The 9,760-nt window shown below is 42.3% G+C and overlaps 1 long non-coding RNA gene across 1 annotated transcript; it reads right to left on the bottom strand.

Moving 5' to 3' along the window:
• Window positions 1-6,318: 6,318 nt before the first annotated feature.
• Window positions 6,319-7,961, bottom strand: LOC139584591 (uncharacterized). Its single transcript, XR_011676789.1, has 2 exons — window positions 7,831-7,961; window positions 6,319-7,413 (listed from the first exon to the last, which is right to left on the bottom strand). It is a non-coding gene; the product is annotated as an uncharacterized lncRNA (long non-coding RNA).
• Between the last annotated feature and the right edge of the window lie 1,799 nt (window positions 7,962-9,760).

Here is a 9,760-nt window from a genome sequence, read left to right as displayed (position 1 = left end):
CTTTCGACGTTCGTCAAGACGCAATGGAGGACCTCAGGATGGCATGCTCAAAAGCTCTCGTTATAGGCTTAAGATATATCCGTCTGTGATTTAATTCGATATAGGTGTTAGAAACATCATAACGAAGTTATTTTAAACCGAGTTATATCAGTTTATGCGAGTATATTGCTATTTTCGGAATTTCCTTAGTATTGCGTTTTGAGGATTTGGGCATGTCTGCGCCACATAGCTATTGTTAGCTGCTAGTTCCAAAGTTGAAGACGACGTTTTACAACCGAGCAACGATTCTTTTGGACAAAGGACAACTTGCCCAAGATTCTGATGGAAGCTCGTCCAAAAGTAAGAGCTATTTATGATGTTATTCCGTATTTATGTGGAAAAATGTAAATGGATTTGTCCGCCATTAGTCTGGCTGTAACGCACACTGTATGTCTAGTAACGTTAATTTTAAAAATCAAACTCAGCGGTTGCATTAATAACTAATGCATCTTTCATTTGCTGTCCAACCTGTATTTTTCCGGGTAAGTTTACGATTATTTATCGATTAGATTAGGTGCCTCTCCAAGATGGCGCCGGCCAGAATGCATGAACTGTTGCTACTGTTCACATTGTATAAGCACGATTTGTGCTGCTAAATATGCACATTTTCGAACAAAACCTATATGCATTGTGTAATATGATGTTACAGGACTGTCATCTGATGAAGTATATCAAGGTTAGTCCAATTATATATCTTTTGCTGGATTGTTACGATCGCTAACATTTGCTGCTGGTAAATGCGGTTGTGTTTCTGGCTATTGGGGTAAGCTAATATAATGCTATATTGTGTTTTCGCTGTAAAACACTTAAAAAATCTGACATATTGGCTGGATTCACAAGATGTTGGGCTTTCATTTGCTGTACGCTGTGTATTTTTCAGAAATGTTTTATGATGAGTAATTAGGTATTTGACGTTGGTCTCTGTAATTATTCTGCCTGCATCGACGCTATTTCAGATTGCAGCTGCAATGTAGAACTGTGATTTATACCTGAAATATGCACATTTTTCTAACAAAACATATGCTATACAATAAATATGTTATCAGACTGTCATTTGATGAAGTTGTTTCTTGGTTAGTGGCTATTTATATCTTTATTTGGTCGAAATTGTGATAGCTACCTTTGCAGTAAAAAAATGGTGGGAAAAAAAAGTTGTGTCTTTTGCTATCGTGGTTAGCTAATAGATTTACATATTGTGTCTTCCCTGTAAAACATTTTAAAAATCAGAAATGATGGCTGGATTCACAAGATCTGTATCTTTCATCTGGTGTCTTGGACTTGTGATTTAATGATATTTAAATGCTAGTATTTACTTGTGGCGCTATGCTAGGCTATGCTAGTCAGCTTTTTTTACTGATGGGGGTGCTCCCGGATCCGGGATGCGTAGCAAGTAGAAGTTAAAGCTAGTGAGGGAGATAAGTGTTTCCAGTTTCAGAGATTTTTGTAGTTTTTCCACTCAATGGCAGCAGAGAACTGGAAGGAGAGGCGGCCAAAGGAGGAATTGGCTTTGGGGGTGACAAGTGAGATATACCTGCTGGAACGCGTGCTACGGGTGGGTGCTGCTATGGTGACCAGCGAGCAGAGATAAGGCGGGACTTTACCTAGCAGGGTCTTGTAGATGACCTGGAGCCAGTGGGTTTGGCGACGAGTATGAAGCGAGGGCCAGCCAACGAGAGCGTACAGGTCGCAGTGGTGGGTAGTATATGGGGCTTTGGTGACAAAACGGATGGCACTGTGATAGACTGCATCCAATTTGTTGAGTAGAGTGTTGGAGGCTATTTTGTAAATGACATCGCCGAAGTCGAGGATCGGTAAGATGGTCCGTTTAACGAGGGTATCTTTGGCAGCATGGGTGAAGGATGCTTTGTTGCGAAATAGGAAGCCAATTCTAGATTTAACTTTGGATTGGAGATGTTTTATGTGAGTCTGGAAGGAGAGTTTACAGTCTAACCAGACACCTAGGTATTTGTAGTTGTCCACATATTCAGAACTGTCCAGAGTAGTGATGCTGGACGGGCGGGCAGGTGCAGGCAGCGATCGGTTGAAGAGCCTGCATTTAGTTTTACTTGTATTTAAGAGCAGTTGGAGGCCACGGAAGGAGAGTTGTATGGCATTGAAGCTCGTCTGGAGGGTTGTTAACACAGTGTCCAGAGAAGGGCCAGAAGTATACAGAATGGTGTCGTCTGCGTAGAGGTGGATCAGAGACTCACCAGCAGCAAGAGCGACATAATAATATATACAGGGCCTCTGTATTTAGATATTCCATAAAAAATCTGTCGTTTCCAGCTACAATAGTCATTTATAACATTAACAATGTCTACACTGTATTTCTGATCTATTTGATGTTATTTTAATGGACAAAAAATTAGCTTTTCTTTCAAAAACAAGGACATTTCTAAGTGACCCCAAACTTTTGAATGGTAGTGTTCATATAACTAGGAATAAAGTGACTAGGCAACAGGACAGATAATAAACAGTAGCAGCAGCGTATGTGATGAGTCAAAGAAAGTGAGTGCAAAAAGGGTAAATGCAGATAGTCCGGGTTAGGACTGTGGCCAGTCATTAATTTTTTTCAGCCGTTGATTGACAAGCAAATAACTGCCGGTCTCCCGGTAATTGACCGTTAATGAACATAAACACATTTAGCATTCCTTGCTTCCATGCATAGGTTACAAGCGACTTGTAATGGGAATTTTAATGTTTGTGCTTTTCTTATAACTAATTTCTGTTTTCTATTCATGTGCTGTTCTAATAACCAATTTCTGTGTTAATGCAAGTGGTTTACTGTACAAATCCTCACTATCAGTAGCTGCAATTTGGCAGTAAGCCCAGACCTTGTTTTGAGAACGAACAAAAGATATCTCAGTTTCAAGGTCTCAGCTTAGAGAGAAGAAGCCTCGTGAGGTATTGGTATGTCACATGAATGAAACAAAATTGTAATGATTAATTAATTATGCTAAATCATGCAAATATAACATGTCTGTGTATAGCCGTATATAAGACAACTGCTGGGTCTGCCCAGAGAGAGCTCCTGATTGACATGTGTACTACGGTGCATTGAGTTGGTTGGAACCTATCCAGCGCGCTGACAAATAAACAATGATTCATTTAAGATTGACTTTGAGTGTCCCTGTGTAAAAATTTCCACGACAGACTGATGCAGACCTTTGGAATATCTGCATTTGAAAAAGTCTAATAAATCCATGTAATATAGCCTACACCATCACAATAAATCCATTATTTATTTTAGACAGATCTAAAGAAACAGGATATGAAGAAAATGTAGTCTATTTCAGAAGAACAGAATAGCATACTCTGAGTTGTCCTTATGTTAGGCCCTGATCTGGCTATGCCATATGGCCGTGGGCAACACTAGTTCATTTAGCAGACAAGATTTGCTTAGAATTACGTGGCATTATTTTATATTATTTCATAGTATGAAGAATACAATTGAATAAAATAGAAAGGCTATTTTCTCCAAATGTCACGCCCTGACCATAGAGAGCTGCTTATTCTCTATGTTGGTTGGGGCGTGACAGTGACTAGGGTGGGTTATCTAGGTGAATAATGATCTATGTTGGCCTGGTATGGTTCCCAATCAGAGGCAGCTGTTTATCGTTGTCTCTGATTGGGGATCATATTTAGGCAGCCATTTCCTCATTGTGCTTTGTGGGATCTTGACTATGTATAGTTAGTTGCCTGTTAGCACTATTGTTAGCTTCACGTTTCTTTTTGAGATATATTGTTTTTGTTTTGCTGTGAGTTTCACCTAGTAATAAAAAGATGTGGAACCCAGATCACGCTGCGCTTTGGTCCACTCATCATAACATTCGTGACACCAAAGGATTTGAGGGAGTGCGTACATGCAAAGAGGTGAACATAGCTGACCTATGTGTCACACCCTGATCTGTTTCACCTGTCCTTGTGATTGTCTCCACCCCCTCCAGGTGTCGCTTATTATCCCCGGTGTATATATCCCTGTTTCCTGTCTCTCTGTGCCAGTTCATCTTGTTTGCCAAGTCAACCAGCGGTTTTCCTTGCTCCTGTTTTTTCCCCAGTCTCTTTTGGTTCTAGTCCTCCTGGTTTCAACCCTTGCCTGTCCTGACTCCGAACCCACCTGCCTGACCACTCTGCTTGTTCTGTCTATTCCCTTGTGCTGTTTGGACTCGGATCTGGTTACTGAACCCCTACCTGGCCTGACCTCGAGACTGCCCTTCATCTGGCACTGTTTTGGACTCTGACTCGGTTTATGAACTCTCGCCCGTCCCCGACCTAACTTTTGCCTACCCCTTGGATTAATAAATATTGGAGCTCAACCATCTGCTTCCTGTGTCTGCATTTGGGTCTCGCCTTGTGTCCTTATACTATGTGCTTAATTTAGAGTTATTTATGTTACTTTAGTTGTGATACAAATGTTGGGCTATATGTTTAGTTTTTTAGTTTAGGCTACATGACGTGACTCTAATGATGATTTGAAAAAAAGTTGCATTAAGGGCATGAGCTCTGCTTTGTTTTTAGCACAGGCTGTACACACTAAATCAGTCTCTCATTCACAATTTGACAAGCACTTGATAATTCCTCGAATGTCCCAGCTGCATCCCCTTTGTGTGACCGTAAGGCCCCCCCCCCAAATAATCCATGTCTTTTGCGGCCAGTGGCCATTGTGCCCTTGGGCTGAAAATTATTATTCCCTTCTCCCGGCTGTGTGCCGAAGCACCTTTCACTCACATGACTCACCGTCACGTGATCGGGTCTTTCTCACAGACCACAAGCGAAGACAAACATGGGGATGCAACTGCATGCATCCTTATTTAATTCCGTTGCACATATGGAAGATATTGGAAGAAATGTTCACATTTACTTTTTGTCAGCCAACAAGATGAGAAGGCCTAACGAACAGTAAAAGCACTAACCTATGTCAATCTACTATCCCCCATAGTACAACATTTTACTTATTCTGTGAGAGAAATAAATATTCCAAACATAGTCTGGGACAGTTGCGGGATGCGATAGATCCCAAATTAATACAACCACCAGCATCAAAAAATCTGTTTTAAGCAATGAGCCTTAGGCTATTTCTAGGATGATGGATGATGGTGTTGTGAGCCATGATAATTTCAAGGCTACAGATGTGAGGGCTTTGCGGCGATAGTAATTTAGACAGGTTACCTTGGTGTTCTTAGGCACAGGGACTATGGTCGTCTGTTAGAAACATGTAGGTTTTACAGACTGGGTCAGGGAGAGGTTGAAAATGTCAGTGAAGACACTTGCCAGCTGGTCATCACATGTTCTGAGTATGCATCCTGGTAAATCCATCTCACCCTGCAGCCTTGTGAATGTTAACCTGTTTAACCCTTTCACACGTACCATCACACGGGTGTGATCGTTCTACAGTGGTCCCTGAAGCGTACGATCACACCCGTGTGATTAGAACACTCATTTAGAACGCTCGTTTAGAACGGCCAGTTTCGAATGACGCAACAATCAGCATTTGAGCTGGCCACACTTTTTTCAGAAACTATTTACACAAACACAGTCCTTACAAAGTTGTCCATAATGTGAGCAGTTTATTTTGGAATGCAATGTTCAGATATTCACAGAAGTATATATAGCATAACACAATCATCCTAACCGGAAAAATGTAGGCTACATTTGTCCAAGCGCTAACTGAGGAAAGATTGACCCAACACAAGCAGTAATATTTTCTAACTCTCGGCTGACATAAACTACAATATGAATTAGCTAATAGCAATTATTATGTATAATTAATCACATCACGGGTGAGCTCACCATTGATCGAAATAATTAGGTAAAACACTTTATAGAAATCGAAAGTAATCCGACGATTAGTTTCAGCGCGCAGCCATGCATTTGTTCCTCACAGAAACCGAAGATAATAAGAGAAGACAAGATGAGTTTGGTCTGTTTATAGTATGCATGTTGAAGGGGTGTGTCAATCACTGTCGTTCACATCCCACCCTTCATTTCCGGAAGTCCTCAAAAAATGAGTGAACTCTTACTCACCTCATTTTGTTATAACATCTTTGGTCAAACAGACGATTACGTGAAACCCAGAATGCATTGTATGTCAACAAACATGGCTACACAGCTGGAATTAGCTTAGCTCATCATAATCAGTACAACCTTCAAAAAAGTATTTTACACACATAATATGTGCCCATTACAATCTGTGCAAGAATCGGAATGCATGATTTGTCACATAGAATTGAAAACATGTGAATAAATCAGTAAATACACAAATAATTGCCACACAAAACATTTTCTGATAGTGATTTATTGAGACAAGTGGCGCGTGCCGGCAGTCAACCACGTACCCTCTCACTCTAAACTATTCAGTGTTGTTGTTTATGTATGTAGATAGTGAGCTAAGCTGTAGCATTAGCAATAACTTTCAAAAGGAGACAACTCACAAATGTGGAAATTCTGGAGATTTTGAGTCTGAAAGTCAGGAATCAGATTCTGACAGTGAGGAGCTGCCCCCCAACCTTGTAGCCATTGAGAACCCTGAATCTGAGGACCCCTTGTCCACTGACAAAGTCCCAGTTCCATTAGAAGATGCTGGTGGTGATGGTGGCAGACTGACAGTGGATGAAGTACAGGAGTTCTGTGGTAGCTGGAAGGCTGCCAGCCATTTCACCCCTCCTGGCCCTGCTGATTGTGTTGAGTCCCAGTCTGGAGTGCAACGCCCCTTGCCATTTCCATCTGAGGCAGAGTGCTTCAAGTTGTTTCTGACAGAGGAGCTAGTGGGAGACATAGTAGAGACCAATCGCTATGCCTTGGAGCTACAGGATAAGAGAGAGCCAGTGTAACGGATGTGAAATGGCTAGCTAGTTAGCGGGTACGCGCTAATAGCGTTTCAATCAGTTACGTCACTTGCTCTGAAACCTTGAAGTAGTGGTTCCCCTTGCACAGCAAGGGCCGCGGCTTTTGTGGAGCGATGGGTAACGATGCTTCGTGGTGTTGATGTGTGCAGAGGGTCCCTGGTTCGCGCCCGGGTATGGGCGAGGGGACGGACGTAAAGTTATACTGTTACACCAGGAGTGGGGGGACAACCACAATTAGTGAAATGTATACATTCCTGGTGACAGTAAAGAAGAACTCCCTAAGAGAATACTGGAGCAGAGATGCTATGTTTGCAACTCCCTTCTTTGCCACCCTCTTTTCCCAAGACTGCTTTCTAGTTCTGCTGCTATGACTGCATTTCATCATCAACGCTACTGCCATCCTAAATGACCCGTTATACAAAACAAGAGATGTCAACAGCTGGCAGTAAAGTGCCATGACAAACGAGACGTCCATGTCCTCTCCACTGTCCATACAGCAACCATGTCGGCCACAGGGAAGGTGAACCACCTGACGGGAGAGAGAAACAAACCAGACAGAGAAACATCAAACCAGACTGCGTGCTTGACTATTACCTCAAAATGGGGGCAGTGGATAAGGCCGACATGATAAACAGCTTTGTGGAATGAACTCAGAAAACGACCAAGTGGTATAAGATATTTTTCCAGGGTAGCGTCAAAATACAACATGCCAATACTTCTGACGCATTTAGCATTGTTTTACAGAGCTAATAGAATAATGTAACTAGCTACATAAGCACGATTGAATATAACACCATAAAAGGTGAGTAACATGAGTAACGTTACCTAGCGTGTCCGCGGTTATAAGGAATATACACAAATATATTATGCTCCATACACACAGTGAGCTACAGTAGAAACGGTATAACACGACACAGAAACTATTATAACGTAATTAGGCACTTACTTTGATAGAAACGCAGTCTGGATTTGAAGATGGGTGTCTGTAGTGACGCCTCTAGCACTGAGACGCTGTGCCACTTGGGAGTCAAAAGGCCAGGGTAGCTTCAACATACAACACATGCTAATACATCCGTGACGCAATTAGCATTGTTTTCCAGAGCTAATAAGACTGTAGCTAGATACCTAAGCATTGGGTATATCACCATACATGTTATGAAATGAGTAACGTTACATCGCGTGTCCGCGGTTATAATGAATATACACAAAAACATGATGCTACAGTAGAAACGACATAACACGACATGCAGAAACTATTATAACGTAATAAGGCACTTTGATAGAAACGCACACATTTCCAAAGTTATTATTGGTAACGAAAACAACTTTGATTGCGATGCAGGCGACAGGTGGAAAATATGAACACGTGTATGCAGGACGGCAGATGAGTAAATGTCTGCAGACTTGAACTGCACAAACAATTGAGAAGTGTTTGGGGAATTTTGTCCGGGTCAGAAATGTAAAAAAAATTAATTGGTCCGCAAAAGTAAAAATGACTACTTTTATGTGAATGAATGAGGCGGAACACACCTCATTTCAAACTGTTATTATAAAATAAAAAACTGTTTAGAAAATAATTTAAAATTGACAAATAAAACAGGCGGCGTGCTTTGGTTTGAGGGCAGCGCAGATTAAATGTACTGTTACATAACAATCACATTCTGGAATTGGAGAGAACGTTCTAACATCACGTGCATAAAACAACTCACGCTGGGGCGACCGTTACAGATATTTGGAACTCACGCATGAAAGGGTTAAAGGTCTTACTCACATCGGCTACCGAGAGCGTGACCACACAGTCATCCAGAACAGCTGTGCTCTCATGCATGGTTCAAGTGTTGCTTGCCTTGAAGTGAGCATATAAGGCATTTAGCTCGTCTGGTAGGCTCGCGTCACTGGGCAGCTTGTGGCTGGGTTTCCCTTTGCAATCCATGATAGTTGGCAAGCTGAGGTGAGCAGAACCTCAAGACTTCCTTAATATTAAAGATTGCGAATCAGCTGTTAACAATATGACCACTCCCCTCCCCCCTTAAGGTTACCTGAAGCTGCCGTTGTGTCCTGCTGATACATAGACAAACCAGCTAGATGTAAATTATCTCTGTCCTTGTTCAGCCCCGACTGAGAAACATAGGATATTACTGTTCTTCAGGTCCCGTTGATAGGATAGTCTCGAATGGAGCTCATCCAGTTCTTCTCCAGTGATTGTATGTTTGCCAATAGAATGGAGGGTTATCTACTAGCCGACATAGTTTAGCCAGGGTGTCCACACGTCGGCCTCTCTTGCGCTGTCTCTTTCTCTTCCCGAGTCTCGGGGATTAGGGCCTGGTCCGGGGTGAGGAGTATGTCCTGCGCCTCCTCCCCACCTTTCCTGGAGGATCTCTACTCACACACACACACACACACACACACACACACACACACACACACACACACACACACACACACACACACACACACACACACACACACACACACACACACACACACACACACACACACACACACACACACACACACACACACACACACAGGGGTAGGGGGGGTGGACTGTGCTAACTATAGGTGTGTAGCAACAAACCAGAGTGCTGTGTGGTTTGCTGAGTTCAGCTGTTTGACTGTTTGACTGTGTTGAGCTGTGTTTAACTGTGTAACTGGAGTGCTGTGTGGAGATACAGTAAGATGATACCTGTGCTTCCTGCTTCAGGTTGTGCTGTCTGTCACTGTCTGTCAATTATACATCTGCTTTCATAAATGATTGAACCAAAGTGATTATGTGATGCTTTGTCATCGTGTGAGTGTGCATGTGTGTGTGTGTGGTGTGTGTGTGTCTCTGTGCGTGCGTGCGTGTGTGTGTTTCTCTCCTTGTCTACAGAGTG

This window comes from Salvelinus alpinus, chromosome 9 (genome assembly GCF_045679555.1).
Source record: "Salvelinus alpinus chromosome 9, SLU_Salpinus.1, whole genome shotgun sequence".
Classification (NCBI taxonomy): domain Eukaryota; kingdom Metazoa; phylum Chordata; class Actinopteri; order Salmoniformes; family Salmonidae; genus Salvelinus; species Salvelinus alpinus.
The sequence above is the reverse complement of the archived record's forward strand: the minus strand, read 5'-3'. Positions and strand labels throughout refer to the sequence as shown.